The 19,787-nt window shown below is 37.6% G+C and overlaps 1 protein-coding gene across 8 annotated transcripts in view; it reads left to right on the forward strand.

Moving 5' to 3' along the window:
- Nucleotides 1-19,787, forward strand: part of BACH2 (BTB domain and CNC homolog 2) — a 336,154-nt gene that overhangs the window by 16,138 nt on the left and 300,229 nt on the right. The window lies entirely within an intron of this gene.

The raw sequence follows: 19,787 nt of genomic DNA on the forward strand, positions 1-19,787 counted from the left end.
AAAGCTAAGTGAGCATTTATTGCACAATTAATTTTCAATAGATTTGTCCATTTCCCCCCAACATACAAATTAGATTGTTTATGTATTGAGGCGCATATTGGAATTGAAATATAAAGCAACATTGTTAGACACTTTCTTTGATATGTTTTAAGAATGCTTTCAGTTTTTTTCTTTTATATGCATTAAAAATTTCAAAGTAGATTAGGATTCTGAATACCTGTTAACCTTACCCCAAAGAGATGTTTAAATTTTTTTAAAAACATCATAATATATTGAATTTATAGTTAACCTATTTTTTGGGTACATATCTATGTTTTGACTTTTGAAGTCTGAATATTTTATAATGATTCTCTAAATACTGCTTATCTTTGAGATTTTAGATCTAAGATCAGACAAGTAAAATAATTTTATCTTTTTCCCTACAAAAGATAATGACTAACTTAAACTCATCTCTTTTTTATACCCTTAAATATTTTGCTAATTATCCTTTTAACTAATGAAGTTCAAGTGGAATCTATGATTCATTTAATGGTTTCCCCTTCATGCAATTAGTCATTTGTTCTTTTGATGTCCATAGCAAAACTAATAATTAACATGATAGTCATAAAATTCAGAATAAAGAGATTTCTCAAATGACTTAAAATCAGACATAAAATCGCTTCACCGTGTGACAAAAATGAATGGAGAATACATATTATAAATGGATGTTCTTTAAGACTGTGTAACCATGAGGTTTTAGGTTTAAGCACATATTTTTTGGATTTGTTTTCTTTTGTATATAGGACAAGAAATCATACTTTGGCAGTTGGCTTAGATAATATTTGGTTTATGCATATCATCTAGATGAGGTAAAGTATGACAAAGGGCTTTTTAAAGTGGTAAAGCACTGTAGATATTTTAATAATTCTGTGCATTACAGATATGTCTTAATTTTAGTTTTGGAAGGCTTCCCCTCCTTTTATAAGACTAACTTTAGGAAAACTCTAAATTCTATCTTAATGAACTTTTTTAGATTTTGATTTCTTCATCCATAAAGGACTGTGAACAAGTGTTACCACACTTTACCATGTTAGTAATTGCCTGTGAGGCAGAAGGCTAGGATTTTTCTACCAGATTTCATGTCTACTTCATTCATTTATTTATTCATTCTTGGTGGATATACATTGTGCACTTCCTGTGGGCAAAGTTCTGGGCTGGGTATTCTGGAAAGACATAAAATGAATTGCATAGTAGCAGTGTCTATGGAGTTTATAGCGTTATTGCTACCTGGGTGACTTTGCTCCTGATAAAAGAATTTTGTTACATATAAATTTATTTTTAGAAATCATGGCATCTTATCAGTTCTAGATTACTAAATCATCATCTTAAAGATTGGGTAGTATGAGATTGAAGTTGAACTTAATAGCTATTAGAAGTATAATTGCTTGAAGTCTGTTCTTCAGTTTTTAACAGCAAGATTTAGAAATATTACTATAGATCCCCAAAGGGTTTATCAGATCTTAGAATGTTTTTCAGAATGGTTTGAAATCATGTAATTTCAGTGCAGACTCCAGCCTGCACTATCCAATATGATAGCCACTGGTCCCATGTGGCTTTTTGCATTTGAAGAGTGGCTAGTTCAAATTGAGTTGTGCTGTAGTTCTCAAAATCTTACAGAAATTCTCTCTTGTTAAGGTAACTGCAGGCACCGAAAAGAATATACAGTATTTCTTTGATAATTTTGTTATGTTAGTTATTTTTTATATATGGGGTTAAGTAAAAATATTAAGATGTTTGGCCTATTTTAATTTTTAAAAATTGTGGCTACTAGAAATTTAAATCAACATATGCAGCTCAACTTACATTTCTGTTTCAAAGCTCTTGCTTAGACTCTAAAGGGGAAAGAAGATCAGAGCTTAACAGAGAGTTTTAGAGATGAGATGCCACTGACAGGATCTACTTATGGAAAGGAAAAACCCCATTTGCACGTTTGCCGTACTTTTAGAGATATTCGCTTTCCCGAATCCATAAAAATAGTGTTGGCTAGCAAGCACTTAACATCTACAATGTACAGGGCATTGAGGGGGATTAAAGTAAATATTACACGTGTCCCTGTCTTTAGGAAAAAATATATTCTGGGGAGGTAAGCTATGAGCATGTGATTTGTCGAATCATGGTTTGAGGGAGAGATAGCCTCCAGTGCTCTGATCCAAGGCTTTTTAATTAAACAGAGGCAAAAATGGAAAACAGTGCTTCCGAGGAAGGAAAGGTCCTGGTGGCCTAGAAGAGTGAGTGCCCCAGGAGAAAATGATTTTAACCACACCCAGGAGAGTGGTTGGGATTTAAACGAGGTAAAACAGGAACAAAAATGGAAATGTGGGAAAGCACAAACCAAGAGAGACTGGTGAGAAAAAGACATGATGGAACCAGAGGATTAAGAGTGAAAGGGTTTCAAACTTAACCTTTGACATCATCTTATAATGTGCAGTATGATGATCTTCCAAAAATTCTGTTAGTAAGACCTTCTCAATGTCCCAGATTCTAGATTGGGCAGAATGCTTTAACTTTGGGTAGTGTAAACATTTCATACCTTTGATTTTTAGGAAGTTTTTAAAATAGTGAAACTAGTACTACTTGATTACCAGTTAATTTATGTTTAGACTTCTGTGGAACCAGTGAATTTAAAGACTTCTTGGACAAGTACAATGTCAGTATCATAGGCAGTAGTGATAAACCTTTGTACATCCTTCTTGTTTCAAATGCCCTAAGTATTACGTCATTGGATCTTTGCTGTTGACTTCATTTTTAGAAGTGGAAGTCAGAGATGCTAAGATTGAATAATCAACGGCAAAATTCGGAATTCCAACCCAACTCTGAAGCTCCACTTTACTATACTGAATTGCTTTAGTTTTCATACCTGTAAAACTATTTCTTGAGAGAAGGAACTAGTTTAATTATATTTAACTCTTTAATTGAATGATACTATATATAAAGTATGCATATCATGTACATTCATCATACATTCACAAAGTAAACACTGATGTAACTCGCTCCCACATTAAGACACAGAACATCATTAGCACTCCCGAATTTCCCCAGGCTCCCTGCTAGTAACTGTCCCATCTATGGTAACCACTACTCTTATGTTTAAAAGCATTGATTTGCTTTGCCTGTTTTTGAGCTTTACGTAAATGGGTATATAGCGCTGCTGTTTTGTGTTTGACTTCTTTCATTCAGTAACATGAAAGTGAAAGTCATTCATATTGTTGTAGTTAGTGGTTACTTTTTGGTTCTCCATACTATGTGGCACTTCATAGTATGCAGGTTCTAGTTTGGGGTCATCATGAACAGCACTGCTATTGAATATTGAAGAAAATATCTTTGACATACACATATACATGCATGTATATGGGAGTGGAATTACAAAAACAGTGTGAATTTTAGACTGTCTTGTAGTTGAGGCTGACATTTGACATTGTGATACTCTTTTGAAGAAAAAGAAGTAAAAATATCAAACTGTTGATCCCTCAAATATTATATCAATATAGACATAAGGTTGCCATTACAAAGGGGTCCAAGGCAGGGGATTTTACTCACTTAACATATGTCTGAAAGGGAGGGTGAAGAAAAAATAAGAAACTCTTTCATCTAGAAAGTTTGAAGAGGTTAAGATACTGAAATATTGACTTCCATTATGGTCCAGTTTTTCTCTTATACTTTTTTCTCCAACAGAAGTTCTAGCAGATGATAGTGGAGAATTAAGATGAAATTGGTGCAAGGATGGATATTATACCAGGGAATAGTGAGGGCAGTGTACTTATTTACTAGGGAATGAAAAATTGCAATGAAAATGGTAAGTGCAGGAAACTCCATTTCAAAATCTGTAATGAATGCTACAACTCTCAAAGTTTTACCGAAATTTCCTCTCTTGCTTAAGGAAATCTACAGGCACTAGAACTTACATTCTTATAAAGAAAGCAATTACAGATGCTCTTTTAAGGAATGAAACAAAACAAAACTTAGGACAAACATTGATCCAGAGGCCTCCCTTCTGAAGGAGGCAGGTGTAGTTCTAGGGTTGCCCAACACAGAAGACTTCAGTGTCTACCCTTGAGGCTTATTGACATTCATGATAATCTTTAACGATGTACATCTTGTATTTAAACACATAAGTGTTGTTGAACTTAAGCAGGCTGAGTAGAGGAGGAAATCTTCCACTTTTTTTGGTGCTCTGACTCAGAATGGCTGTAGGCAAGTTTTGTGGAAAGTGGGAATATGTGAGTAAATGCTCTCATAGTTTCTTTGACAGATTTGGGAAAAAAATGTTGAGATTATTAGTGGTAAATTAAAATTATTTTAGAGGTCAGAATATGACATTAATTTGGGATTGTGGCTCTTATAAACGTTTTGTATATCTACTGCTGTAATAGATATCCTTGTATTTATAATTGGCCCCTCCTTGTTATTATGATGTTAGTGACCTCTAAACACTGGATGTATTTTGGATTATGAGAATACATTAAAAATCCCATTTTTTTCTTTAATGCCCATCCATGATTTCTTTAGAATTTTAAGTTATGGTCAGAATTTGAACTTACTGAATTTTTATTCTCATTTTCCAAATTAAATACAAAATGAGAGCATCCTGGAGAGGTGGAGGTGGAGACCAAATTATTTTCAAGTCATATTTGAAGAACAGGTGTGTTCTTGCAACAATTTACAGTGCAGGTGCATTTTAATTTAGCTGCTTAAAATGGTGATAAAAATATTCAAGTAGAACAAAACAAAGTTTTAGAAGTGGCTGGCAAACAGTTGTTCTTAATTTTTTCCTGTTTTTTCTCCACTTCACTTATGAGATTTTATGTGAATTTCTGAAGGAATCCCCTCAAAGAACAATGCTCCAAATGTATGGGTTACCCATTCATTCAATAAGATCTGGCCTTTTCATTTGTAGGACATTGTGAGGTCATGGGACCATGGGTCTTTTCTTTTTCCAGCCTGATTCTGAGGCCAGGCATAGTTCTCTCTGTTTTTGAACCCAGTGACTTTTCCATTTGTCCTTGAACACTAGGGGTAAAAACTGCAGTCTCCAGGAGACCCCCCCCCCCCCACTTGGCCCTTACCCTCTTACCAGAGGGTTTGCTGCCTCAGCCTTTCAAGGGCTCCAAGAATTTGATGCTAGGGTCTTGTATTGTGTGGCTGGTTATCAGGGTTCTGTGGGCGTATGTAGAGGGGTCTCCCCGTAGCTCAGCTTCAGGACTTAGTGATAGTATCTAAATAACACAGGTTACTCATCAGGAGCTGAAGATTTTTCCCTTTTCACACTGATGCTTTTGATACAGCGCTGTACGTTGGCTGATTATGTGTGCGTACTTTGTGGCTGCCAAGATGCAGCTGGAAAGTGTGCGGGGGCTGTGTGCTTCCTCTGAGGCTGCCGAGAGTGGTCAGGTGGGGGCGGCCGTGATAAGGTACAGCACCCACTTCCGGCAGCTTGTCTTCTGAGTCCTGTAACCCGCTGCCTGTACCCGAGTCGCACCTCAGCCGGGTTCTCTCCTGGCACTTATCTTTTGTTGCTGCTGATTTGCCTGTTGAAGGTTTATGACTAAGATTGTGATTGAAAATTCCCTTTTTAGGTATGAAAAATCTTCCACATTACTCTGCATGGCAATTTCTTTTTCTTTCTTTCTTTTTTTTTTTTTCGTGAATTTCTTAATTTCTTGTTTTGTAAAAACAAATTTTTAAAAAATCTTAAAATGTCACATAAAAGTTAGGTAAAGGTTAGGTGGATCATATATTCCCTCATTAGAGCAAGAATATAATCAGTTCATGTTCCTGGCAGATTAGGTTAAAATGTACTTTTATGATGGAACCACCATTATTTAGAATAGAAATGGAAAGGCCCATTTTGGAACACTGTTAGGGAGTTATTAGACTTAGGAGTTTCTTTGCTCTTCACCAGCCTGGTACAGTCCTCAGGACCGGGAGAAATATGAGCTGCCCTTGGAGAGTTGACAGTCTTGCTGGAAGGGGACCAGCATTTATGCCTGGTGATGTGATAGGAGCTTGATATGTTCTTTTTCAGCCTTTGAGGAAACCTTGAGATGATCTTACCTGTTTCTCAGAGGAAGAAGCTGCAGTTCAGAGACATAAAGCACCCACTTAGGGGTCCCCCTCGTGAAGAGCCAGGCCTCCGACTCCAACACCAGTGTTCTTTCCACAGTTTGGACTGCAAATTACATTAGTAAACACTAAATTACATTAGTAATTTAAAGAACAACTTGATCTGGGGACATCCAGTAAATATTAGGGGAGTTCAGAGACCAGAGAGACGGAGTGCAGCTAGAACAGTCAGAAAAATCTGGTGGCTGAGTGGAAGTTAGAGTTGAGCCTTGAAAAAGGGTAGAATGTGTACAGAACAGCCAAGAGAAGAGTATCTGCACAGAAAAGACTGAATGAGAGAAGGTTTAACAAGGGGAGGACCGGCACCCACGTTCAGGAGACACTGTGTGGGCTACTTTGCTGGGAGTCATTATAATTGAACACTTAGTAGCTCACTCACTGTGCTAGGCACTATGCCAAGTTCTTTACATCTTTTAACTAATCTTATCCTCATGGAAACCTTCTAGGAGATAGTATTATCAAGTACTTTTTAGGGATTAGGAGATTTAAGGCACACAGTGATTAAGTGGTGGCACTGTGATTCAAAGCACTACAGGCTCCAGAGCCTGAGTTCTTAGCTACTTTGTCATCTCACCCCTCACTATCAAGCCATGCAGTTCTTTATAGGGTGATGGTGAGGTTCTTGAAATGCTGGGGGTAATACCAGAAAGATCCAAATGGCAGTAGCTTGCTGGTCAACTGGAGAAGAGGAAACATTGGGGAAAAAAAGAGGAGAAAAATTATTCTGAGTTAAACAGGGTCTGGTCAGTGCAAGTGGGTAGCAAGAGACAGAGTCAGCAGGCCTTGGGTATGAGTAGAATTGAAGATGAAGAAGAGGAAATGGGCGGGGTGGGGGGGACTTAGATTTGGAGCCTGGGTGGCTCGGAAGGTAATTTTGCTACTTCACAAATGAGTAAGGTTAATTATTGAGAAGCTCTTTTGTCAGGTGAAGTAGCAGTGTGACCAGAAATGAATGGGTTAAACGTGTGGTAGAAACACCACATGCAAGAAAAATGGTTCATTGGTGAGTTGAGATAAAGGAAAGGAATGGAAGGGCAGGGATAGGTCTGATTTAGGAACTATCTGCAAGGAGAGAATCAGTGTCCTGGGAACAGATGATTTCAGAAAGAGAGAGAGGGACAGGGAAACCAGGGCTTTGGGAATTGCCTTGGTCAAAAATAGGAGTGAGAATGAGGAGCAGGGAACCACAAAAGAAATAGGAGGAGCAGCTGACCCAGAGAGGAAAATTTTAAAAGAGAAAGAAAATCTGCCAAATAGTGCAGGCTATGGTAAAGAGGTCAAGGAGAACAAAGAGTGAAAGTGGGCATGAGATTTGACAAAGAAGAAAGGCCATTGGTGCCCTCACCATCAGGCTTGCTGGAATGGAGAGGTGAAGTCAGATTGGACCATGGAATTTGGTATTGCTAAGTTCTTCTCAGTGGCAAATGGCTGGACCCTTTCTAAGCACTGCTTTTGCTGATGGTTTGATGCCAAGCAAAGGAGCTTCATGCGCTCCACTTGGTTGCCTGATGCTGCATTTGTTGAACTGACCTAACTCACTTAACATTGACTTTTAGCACATTCATTTGTATGGCTCCCAGTTTTTGACTGTGGAGGTGTTTAATTTATTGCCACCTACAAAGACATTTTAGGGCCAAGCTGATGCACCTGTGAAGCAAAGCAGGTGAGGCCAGGGATCATCCACTGGGGAGCAGGTTTTAGAGGTTCACATAGTTGCCCATTGCATGTCCCAGCCCCTGTGCCATCAGTTTCTGATGTGTCTTTCCTCTTAGGAATACACTGAGTGTTAGAAGAAATCCAAACCATAGTGAGGTGCTGCCACACAGGGAGCTCCTTTTTGTTTGAGGGCTCCTTTTTCAGAATGTAAATTCCAAGTCGTATGACAATAACCTACATTTTCTCTATCTTCTCAGAAGTCTTCAAAATACCAGAATGTGACACAGATCTTTAGAGGCCTGGTTCCCCTGTTGGGAGAATCCAGGATTTTCTTCTTTCAGTATTGCAGCTATGAATTATAAAGTATGTCTTCCACTGCAGTGGCAATTGTGATTATTTTTATTTAAGCTGCCAGATTTGGAAATACACCTTATTTTAGCATTAGATTTTAGGAAGGAGAGAAAAAATTTATATTTACAAATGATCATTTTTTTTTTTTTTTAGCTTCTAACTATACATTTGATTCTTTATTCTCCCAGCCAGTTTTTCTTGGTAACTAACTTGGTTTATTCTTTTAGAAAATATGTCTTCATCTAGAAAACCCAGAAGACTAGGCACTTTCCTCCATGCTAGCACACAACACTGAAGGTGAAACTTTAAATTAGACTCAGCTCACTAAAGTCAGATCCTGTCCTACCCTGCTGAGCCCCTTGCCTCTATTTCTTGCTGCCTGTCTTCTGTCCTCAGTAGCATTTTCACCCAGAGTATGAAAGGGGTGAAGAAAATGAGAGTCAATATGATTTTGCGTCTTGTCTGCAGCTTTGGCAAAAGTGTGTCTGTGGTTAACTGTTGGTGGTTTGGGAGTTGTCTTGGCTTTTTACTCATTCTCCAGTTCTCTTACCCTTCACTTGCAAATGAAACCAATTTCATTGTTCCTAACAAGAGAACCAGCTTAATCATTTCACCTATAATTTTTAATAATCTGTTACTAGTGTTTTCTTCTGATCTATTTAGCATCTTTTAGATTTTTGAATATGTTAACATAATCCAAATCTTACATTATTAAAGTTCCTAAGGGTCTTATTATTACTGTAAACAGCAACATTATCATTACAGACATCAGTGTGAACATCGGCTTTCATTGTGTGGAATTGTGCTGCTTTTTTCCATATTTTTGTTGGTGCATAATAATTGGATATAAGGGTGGGATTCATTGTTACATATTGGTACATGCACAGGATGTAGCAATAGAATTGAGTTTCTTTAACTGAAGTTAAGGATCCATTTTGTTTTGTTTTTTAATTTCTAATGCCATGGATTGATAATTATATAAAGCATAATAAATGAACTACTAAAAAAGTAAAATTTGCAAGACATTGAAACATAAACCTGACTGGATACAGTGGCGTACACCTATAATCCCAGTGGCTCAAGAGGCTAAGGCAGGAGAATTGCAAGTTAAAAGCCAGCCTCGGCCATTTAGCAAGGCCCTAAGCAACTTAGGGAGACCCTGTCTCAAAATAAAATATAAAAAGGGTTGGGATGTGGCTCAGTGGTTCAGTGCCCTGTTCAGTCCCTGATATTAAAAAAAAAAAAAGCATTAATATAAAAAGGGTTGGGATGTGGCTGGGTGGTTAAGTGCCCTGTTCAGTCCTTGATATTAAAAAAAAAGCATAAGACTGATTAATTTTTTAAAATTATCGTATTGATCAGACATAAAATGATGCTGGAAAACTACTGTAAAAGTCTCTTACTCTCTATTCCCAGGTTCAGTGCTGGCAGTATCTGAATAGATTATAAACAGTTCGGAGGCTGAGGTTGAGTATGTACTAACTTCAGGACTTACCCTTAAAGTTGGTTTTGGGAAACTAGTGTTGCCTTCATATTTCTCGCAAATACAGAAGTCTAGGGCAAGAAGAAAATCCTGTTTCTTTAAATATTTCTACTTTTAAAAATTACAGGAAAATGCATGACTTTTATGTTTCAAACAATAGAGAGGTAAATATAGAAAAAGTTAATTGTCTCTTCATTCTCTCTGGTTGTGTCTTTGCATTTCGCTGTATAAGCATATAAAAGTAAGGTGATTATTTTCCTTCTATAAAAATGATGTCATCAGTAAAACTCTACAACTTGTTCTTACTTAATATTTTGTCACATTTTGCCTTGCCAACAAATATGAATCTAGTGCTTCCTTTTAACAGCCACATAGCCTCCTATGTTATGGTTCTGTCATAATCTCAGTTCATGGGAATTCAGGAGCATGCTGAGTTTTTACCCCTTCTTAACAAAATTGTAGTTAAATTCTTGTATGTATACTTATGCATATCTACTTCAGTATTTGAAGGGAAGATTCCTAAAAGCTGAGTAATAGAGTCCAAAAAGGTTGCATCTCCATATATTCCCAACAGCAAAATATGAGAAGACCTGTTTGCCTCATCCCTGTGAGGCACTGGGAGTCTTTGCAAAGTTTCCCACTGTGGTGGGTAAAGTGACCCTGAGCTGTTTTAATAAGAATTTCCCTATGGCCAGTTAAATCATGCCTCTTTTCATATATTTGAGAGTCTGTTGAATCTTTCAGTTTTATTTTGAGGGGAGAAACCATAACAGATTTCATTTCTTTAGGCCTTAGCACCAGTCTTTCTGTGTGTGTTTAGGATGTACATTGTTTGTTGGTTTTATTGAAATGAAGGAGATGGGCAGAGAACAGAGAGAGAGTGTCGAGAGTGGTTTTGTTTTTGTTTGGTTTTGTTTTTGAGTTGGCTTAGTTCTCATTTTCTTTCTCTTTTTTTTCTTCAAAATCCGCATACTTACAGGAAATCGGTCTCTGACTATTTGTGTGTAATGTAAGGCCCCTGGGTGGGGCCTCTGTGTGGCTCGGCATAGTGTACTCTGTATCATTATTCAAGATGGCCCGAGGAGTCTCCACATCTGCATGTGTTTTGGCGGAGGTAAATTCACATTACATTAATTTAACCCTCTTAAATGAGCACTGCGGTGGCATGCAGTACGATCACAATGTTCAATTGTTACTCAGTTCCAAAGCATTTTTATCACCCAGAGGAAACTCCATACCCATTAAGTGGTCCCTCCGGATTCTTCTCATCCCCTAACCCCTGAAAACTGCTTATTTGCTCTCTGCTACTATGTTTTAACCTTTTCTGGATATTTCATAGAAACAGAATCTTAACAACATGTGGCTTTTCATGTCTGGTTTTCATTTGGCCTAGCGTTTGAGAGGTTCATCCATATCGTAGCTTGTCCTGCTTATAGCTGGATAATATTCCGTTTTGTGCTATACACATAGCACAGTTTGTCTATGCGTGTACTAATTGATGGATATTTGTATGTTTCTGCCTTTTGGCTACTGTGAATAATTGCACATGAGAGTAAACCTCAAGTTAGTCACACAGGTGAAGTTCTGAGGGACAAGAAGAAAGGCAGCTGAGCGGAGCTCTCCAGTGTATACCTGGGGTTTTCCAGAACATTCCTTGCAGTAACTGGTCATTTGCAGGATCTTTAGAAGGGTCAGTCTTGGGACCAGATTGGGGATTTATATTCATTGGTTCAAGATCTATGTCAAACAGAAACACAAAGCTTTCCTTGCATACCCTTTGAATTTAAAAAAGAACTTACTGTCCACCCTCAGGGCACCAGCACTAACTAGTCTTAGTGGGTGCAGTGATGTGGAGAAATATTCATAGCGGTTCTCTTATGGTGGTTGCCTCTACCTCCAGCATCCAGTTTGGAGCTTGTAGCATGTGCTGACCTGATGGAGGAATTGTGCCCACATTGTACTTGGCATGAGACCATATAGGCTCATTTCCCAGCTCTGCAACCTTGGTCCAGTGATGCACCCCCCTATCTTCTCTATAAAATGGGACTAGAATACTTCAGATATAAAATAGTAGAGACAGTTAGGTGGAATAATGTACAGAGCGCTGCACACAGTGCCACATGGCAGTGCTTGGTAAGTACTCCTCTCTCAACTTCTCAGAGTTCTTTGTCCTCCTAGTCCAATGCCTGCAGTGTTACTGCTTTGCTGTGGTGTAGTCAGAGCAACATGAGGTGATATGCACATTCAGGTTCTTATCCCCAGGCCTGCCACCTAAGTCAACACTCACTGTGCAACAACACCTTACCTCGCAGTCAGTATTTCTCATTGAGAAAATGCCATGCATTTGATTATAATCTATGTAACTGCTGCAGGTAGTAAAGGTCTCACCTGTATTTTGAGTTGTTCTGAAGCTTTGTGTTAATTAGCATAGACACTTCAGTCTAATTAAAAGACAGCCACGTTCTGGATAGACTGTAGCTAAGATCCTGACATATGAGTTAGGAATTTAGCATCATATTAACACATGTATATTAAAGGAAATTATACTTAAATCATTGCATCCCAAAGAAAATAGGTGTACAGCATAAAATCTTCTCTGTGGAAGCTGACACAAAACTTGTCTGGCTATAGAGATGATCATTTACTACCTTGTTCTGAGTACTATTTGAGTGCTATTATTTAGAATGCTATTTTGGGGAAGATAGGAAGTGATTTTAGGAAAAATAGGGGAAGAGAGAAGAAGCTGTGCTCTACCTCTGTCCCTCTCGGTCGTGTAACAAGCCTGCTCTCTGAGGGTGAAGTGGATCCTCTGATGTGGCTCCACATGAGGAAACATTTAGAAGATTCTCTTGTCAACGGTTCCAGTATAGGTGCTTTGTCCTCAGTTACAGCCTTTTGTTTCTCTGACCAAATCCGTATATACTGATTGTACTGTTGCTTGCGTAAGGTTTGCACTTAGATACTTGGAAAAGCATTTTGGTCAGCTGAAGCTTTTATTTTTTTTTAACATACTTTTTAGTTATCAATGGATTTTTACTTTATTTGTTTATTTATATGTGGTGGGGAGAATGGAACCCAGTTCCTCACACGTGCGAGGCAAGGGCTCTACCACTGAGTTACAACCCCAGTGCAGTCAGCTGAAGTTTTGAAAGCATTTAAAAAATATTTGTAGCACTCGTATTTTTAAAATTTATAGTCAAGCACACAATTGTTTATTTGGTAAATTCATTCCATGAGTGCACTGTGAATCAGACTCTAGCCCCTTTTTGGTCTCCCAGACTTACTGGTAGCCACTGGTACACAGTTGGACAGAGCGCAGTAAGCCAGGGTCTCACTTGGTGAAAGAGACCAGAGACACTAAAGAACAGCTTTCTGAGACCTTCCAGGGGAACTCTCTGGACTGAAGATGAGTTTATCACGCCTCTTCACCTCCATCCCTGACTCCAATCATAGCCATTTCCAGGATGTCCAAATTGAATCAATGTCATGTCAAGAGACGGTAATAAAATGTGTCCTTCATTGCTCTTGACATTACTTTTAGCACAAGGGCCCTCAAGTTTTAGATTTGTGATGCTGAAGAAATGCATTTACAATTTGAAAACATGGTGCTTATTAAGTAAAATAATTCCTTTAAAGCTTTTTTTCTTTTTCTTTTGAAAAATTCAAACCTAGATGGATGAGGAAGGAATAGTATGAGGAGCTCTTGTTTACAATCACCAGTGATTAACATTTGCTATATTGTGTCTCTGTGTATCATTTTATATATGTGTGTTGGCTGGAGAAGTTCTTTTTTTAAAAGAACTATATGAAAGTAAGTTGCAGCCCCTATGACATTTTATCCTTGAACACTTCAGCATCATCTCTGAAGAATAAGGACATTTTCCTACAAAACCACAATAATATTATACAGTAACTCAATTGAAAAATTAAGGCATGAGGGCAAAAGAGTAAGAAGGGCAGAGATTGAGCAGTTCTGTGATTGAACTTGGAAAGTGTAAGGAAAACTATAGAGAGATAATTAGAACTCCTATTGGGTTCCCTAAAGAATAAATTTTGTTTAGACCAATAAACCATCCAAATGATACAGATTTTCTCCAAATATTTATCTAGTTGGGAGAGTTTCTAAACTCTCCAAAGAGTGCCCTGAAGGCACTTAGGATTTTGGCCAGGGTTATAAATTCTTTATCCTGAAAACACATTTCTTTAGCATCATCAATCTGAAAGCGGGGCCACATCCTACCTACCTAGACTTGTGGTTATGAGAAAAAAATTTAAGAGATTTTACTGATGCCATTACATTGAAAAGATGGAACCTTAGTTATTATAGTCAAAAATGTTCATTAATGGGTAGTTGGAGTAAACATGGGAGTCCTCTGCTGATATTTCATTTAGATTTGAGAGGAAAGCTGATATATTAGCATGCTATTTTGAGACATAATTTTACCAGCCTGGCAAAATGTTAAACTTGATGTCATCACAGACGTTTTGCAGATTTAGGCTTCAGGAGTCAGCTCAAGGGAAAATGCTGCTCCTGCAAAGCTGAATGGCAGCGACAAAGTCAAGTGGATGGTATGTATAAGCATCACTAATTTGTGTCTTTGAAAGCACAGATATAGTTTCTTGATACCATTAGCTCATAGAACATTAAACAAATTAAAAGCTTTCTTTGGACTGTTTCCCTGAATATGTCCATCTTTGGTAGGATTTAATATTTTACAAGAAGAACTATGTTTAGGGATTTATTTCTCAAATTTTACAAAAAGCTATTTTCACTAAGCTTTGGGATGGGAACCATATTAAGCTGTCTCTCTGAACAACCATACCATGCATCCTCATGTCACGAATGAGAAAAAGTGCATGAGAAAAAGTGTGTTTCCCTGAAGGAAGGTACGGATCATAAAGATGTTTGACCCATGATTTTTTAATGAAAAGATGCATTTTCAGTCAACTCCTGTGTTTACTCAGAGCATTGGATGTGATAATTAGACTCTCACTGATCAGGGGTAAGCTGCATATCAGAAAGTTTGAAGCTATCTATTTTATCTTTCATTTTTCATTTTCTTTTTACTTTTTTAGTATTTAGTGGCTATGGAGATTTCTAATTTTAAAGACCCATTTTACATATCAAATTTACAAGCTATGACTTTTAGAATAATTCTTGTATTCTGGTCTGTGAACCAATTTAAAAAGCATTTAATTTAAAATGCATGTGTAGTTTCTTGTGTATCAAAGCCATGCTTTTCCTTTGCCCAGCTTGTCTCCTGTTTTCAATTTTTGTTAGAAAGTTCTGTGTGAAATGTGAACTCTAGTTTATACAGTTACTAAGAGTGAATGCATGTCTCTTGGGATAATAGCCCTGGAGCTATCTTTGTGGCAATCTTATGTAGAATATTTGAATCTTTCTCCTTTAATGCCAAGTGCTCATTTTTCACATGTAAATTAGTGATGTCAACTGCTTGGACTTGGCCACCAGTGTGTGTATGTAACATTGATTGGCGTCATAATGGTTTTTGGCCACTCTGTGAGAATTCTGTTTATAAGAGACAGTTTTGTCAGGCCAAACTCAATATGGGAAATAGGGTTTGTCCATCATTCATTCTTTCCATCAGTAAACATTCATTAAGTGCCTGCTTCGTTTCAGTGTGGTTCAGAAAGGAACAGGATAAGATTGCTGCCCTTTAATTGTGTGTCAGGTGCTACAAATGGGCACTAACAGCACTAGAGCCCCTCAAATGTCCTGGGAGGGGATTATGAAGATGGGAAGGGGACACACAGAAAGATGTTAGTCAGTGAAGACTTCACTGAACAAGTGAATCCCAAACTGAATATGAAAAGATCATGTAAGAGATTCCCCCAGGAGGATAAGGATAGTAGAAAGAGCATTCAAGAAAAAGGGCACATGGAAAAACCATAGAGGCCCCAAACACATATCACTCATGAATTTCAGGTTGTTCCATATGTTTAGAGTTTGGGGACATAGAAGAGTGGAGGCAGGACAGGCTAACACTGATCACAGGTGGTGTTTTGTGCCATTCTAAGGAGGTTAGCTTTTGTCTTGTATGCATGGTCCAGTCTGTGCTTTAGAAGTATTGTCTTGCAGTAATATGAAGATGCAGCTAAAGGTGAAGGGAACCCAAGGCCAGGGGACCATCTCCTGTGTTCCCACACAAGTCCACAGGAACAGTGATGGGGCAGCGGCAATAGGGATAGAGATTAGGAGATGATAATTCTGAGAACCAGTTAAGTGGAATCTCAGAACTCTGTGGCTGATTGGATATAGGAATCAAGAGGGAGGAAATGATTGAGGACACTTCTAGGTTTCTGATTTGGGTGACTGCGTGAGTGATATCATCAACATGAGCACTCAATTAGATCATGAGACTAGGGAACAAACCTAACATGGGAGACAGAACAGAAAACCAGTGACAGGAGCCCTGGGCAGTAGACAAATAAAAGAAGCCTTAGAAGGAGTGATCAGAAGAGGGTGCCTGAGGGTAGTGTGTTCCACAATGCATAGCTGAAGTCTCCAGAAGGAGGGAGTGGTCAAGAATATTTCAGAGAAGTCAAGCAAGCTTTCAAGGATTTGTCACCGAGTAGTCACAGTGATACTAGTGAGAGCTGTTGGTGAGCAGTGAAACATAAAGAAAGAGGATAGTCCATTCATACTGCACTTGCTGGAAGCTTCAGTGTGAAGGGAGAGAGCAAGAGAATCAGGAATATTTTAATCTTAATTTTCAAGGTTCAAAATGTCAAGCAGAGTTATATTTTAGACAATAGAATTTGGGATGAGAAAAAAGAGGAGAAAATTAATGAAATAATGTCTCTAAGAAGACCAGAGGGCATATTAGCTGGAATATGTGAAGAGATTAGCTTTAGACTAAAGGAGATTCTTTAGAGAAAAGGAGGAAAAGAGGATAGGAGCAAAGGAGGAAAGGCGAGATGTTGATGGGAGGAGGAAAAGGAGCGGAGGACTTGTTGGAAATTTGAGGCGTGTGGTGTCCATGAAGATGAGGGTTTATATTTGCAATTGAAAAACAACACAACCTCAAAGGTAACAAAATGAAAAACCACTCCAAGCAGGTTTCTTCATGTTGCCACTCCTATTTAAATACAAACGTGGAACAGGGAGCAATCAAAATCTTACAGACTGTGGGTATTTACAGTTTAGTTGTCGGATGACTTGTATATTCTTGGTAACTAAACTCAATATGTCTTCTCCCATAAAAGAAAAGAAAGAAAGGAAGGAAGGAAGGAAGGAAGAAGCCTAGCTGACAGCTTAGTTGCTGTCCCTTTGCAGCCCTGCATTGGTACCAAGCCCATATTAGCTTCAGGAGTCTCTGGTCTACATAGGGACTCTTACTGCAGGCTCGTTTCTGCAGGGTACAGGATTTTTGCAGGGTGCCACATTTGCTTAAGAACTCCCTTTGGCCCCACCAGACCTTTCTTGGCAATGCGTTGCAGTCTAAAGCTTCCTATCTAGTGATCCTTTCTTCTTTCTCCAAGTTCACAGGTATAGGCTGAAGGACCTCCTGTGTTTTTTAGCTTCCTTCTTCATTAAAATATTCAACATTTCATGAGATGCAGTGATGTATGCCTGTAATTTAAACACTCAGGAGGCTGAGGCAGGAGGATCCCTGAGTTTAGGAATTTGAGACCAGCTTGGGCACTGTAGCAAGATTCTATCTTAAAAAAATGCATTTCTAATTATGTCTGAGTATCTACTTCTTGATAAACCCAATTAACATAAAGAACATGGTCAAAATTTGTGTGTTAAGATAATGTTAGCTGCTATAAAGATTACTTCTCTGTTCAACAATGGATTTATCAATCAGACAAAAAATAAATAAGGAAATATTGAACTTTGGTTGCTTTTCTGACCAAATGGACCTAATAACTATACATAGAACTGTCCATTCAATAGCAGCAAAATACACATTTTTCCTCAGTGCACATGGAACCTTCTCCAGGATAGACCATATATTAGGCTATAAAGTAAATCTTGGCATATTTGAGAAGGTTGCAATTAAACTTACTATTGTTTCAGACCATAGTGGTATGAAAATAGAATTCAGTAATGGGAAGAATTCTGGAAAATTCACAAATATATAGAGATTAAACACATGCTCCTGAACAACCAATTGGTCAAAGAAGAAATCAAAAGGGAAACATTAAAATATCTTAGATGAACTACAGTGGAAATATAATGTACCAAAACTGGAGCAAAACCAGGTCTAAAGGAATGTTTTTAGCAATAAGTGCGTACTTTAAAAAAGAAGATTTCCAATAGTCTAACATTATACCTCAAGAAATTTGGGAAAAAAATCAAACCCAAAATTAGAAGAAGGGAGGAAATAATACAAAATCAGAACAGAAGTCAATGAAAGAGAACAGAAAAACCATAGGAAAAAACCAACAATTGATTTTTTTGCTAAAATAAAATTGACAAAACCTTAGCTAAAAGAATACTCAAAAAATGAAAGTGTAGAAATTACAACAGATGCCTCAGAAATAAGAATCATAAGGAACTATTGTGAACAATTATTTTCCAACCAATTGGATAATCTAGAGAAAATGGATGAATTCCTAGAAAGATACAACCACTAGAATTGAGTTGGGAAAAAGAGAGAAAGGGGGTGCAGGGAGAGAGAGAGAGAGAGACATAGCAAGCTTGAGCAGACCAGTAACAGACTGAGGAAATAATCAAAAACCTCCCCATAAAGAAATCCCAGAACCAGGAGACTTCAAAGGTAAATTCTATTGAATATTCAAAGAATTAATACCAATACTTCCTTCACTCCTGTAGAAAAACAGAACTAGTGAAAATTTGTCCTAACCCATTGTATGAGGCCAGCATCACTTTTTACCTAAGCCAGACAAAGATATCACAAAAAAAGAAAAATGCAGGCCAATTTCTCTGATGAACACTGATGCAAAAATTCTCAGTTACATCTTAGTAAACCTAACTCAGCAGCACACCAAAAAGTTACACATCATAACCAATTGGGATTTATCCAGGGCATGCCAGGAAGGTTTAACATATATGAATAAATTACATTAACAAAATGAAAGATAAAAACCACATGATCATCTCAAGTGATGTGGAAAAAGCATTCAACAAAGTCCATCATCTTTTCTTAGTAAAAACTCTTTAACAGTACAGGCATAGAAGGAGTTTCTCAACATAATAAAAGCCATTTATGAAGTCTCACAGCTAACTTTGTAATCTCTGGGGGGAAACTAAAAGCTTTTCCAGTAAGATCCAGGGCAAGGCAGTGATGCCCATGCTCACCACTTCGATTCAGGATATCACTGGAAGTACTAGCAGGGGCAATTAGACAAGAAAGAAATAAAAGGCACTCCAATCAGAAAGGCGGGAGTACAGTTGTCTCCACTTGCAGATGACCTGATTTTATATGTTAAAATTCACACACCAAAAAAACCTGTTAGAACTAATAAATGAGTTCAGTAAACTTGCAGGATACTTGTGGATTTCCATATATAAATACAAAATACAAAATCAGTGTACAAATATCAGTACCATTTTAACATACAAATAACAACTAAATGAAAAAAGAAATCAAGGGGCTGGAGTTGTGGCTCAGTGGTAGAGCACTCACCTGGCGTATGTGAGGCCCTAGGTTTGCTCCTCAGCATCGCATAAAATAAATAAATAAAATAAAGGTATTGTGTCCATCTACAAACTTTAAAAAAATATGTATCTTAAAAAAAAAAAAGAAATCAAGAAAGCAATCTCATTTATGATAACATAAAAATACTTATCAATAAATTTTAACTGAGGATGTGAAAGATCTATACATTAAAAACTATTAAATATTGAAGAAAGAAATGGGAGACACAAACGAAAATATCCCAAGGTCATGGATAAGAGGAATTAATACTACTAAAATTATGTCCTATGCAGAGCAATATGGATTCAACACAATTCCTATCAAAATCCAAATGGCATTTTTACATAAATAGAATTCCAAATTTTTTATGAAACCATAAAAGGTCCCAAATAGCAAAAAAAAAAAAAGTTCCAAGAAAGACAAATTAGAGACATCACACTTCCTGATTTAAAATTATGTTGTGAGGCTGTAATGATTAGGACAATATAATACTTGCATGAAAACAGACT

The sequence above is a fragment of the Sciurus vulgaris genome, assembly GCF_902686455.1.
Source record: "Sciurus vulgaris genome assembly, chromosome: 7".
In the NCBI taxonomy this organism is placed as follows: Eukaryota; Metazoa; Chordata; class Mammalia; order Rodentia; family Sciuridae; genus Sciurus; species Sciurus vulgaris.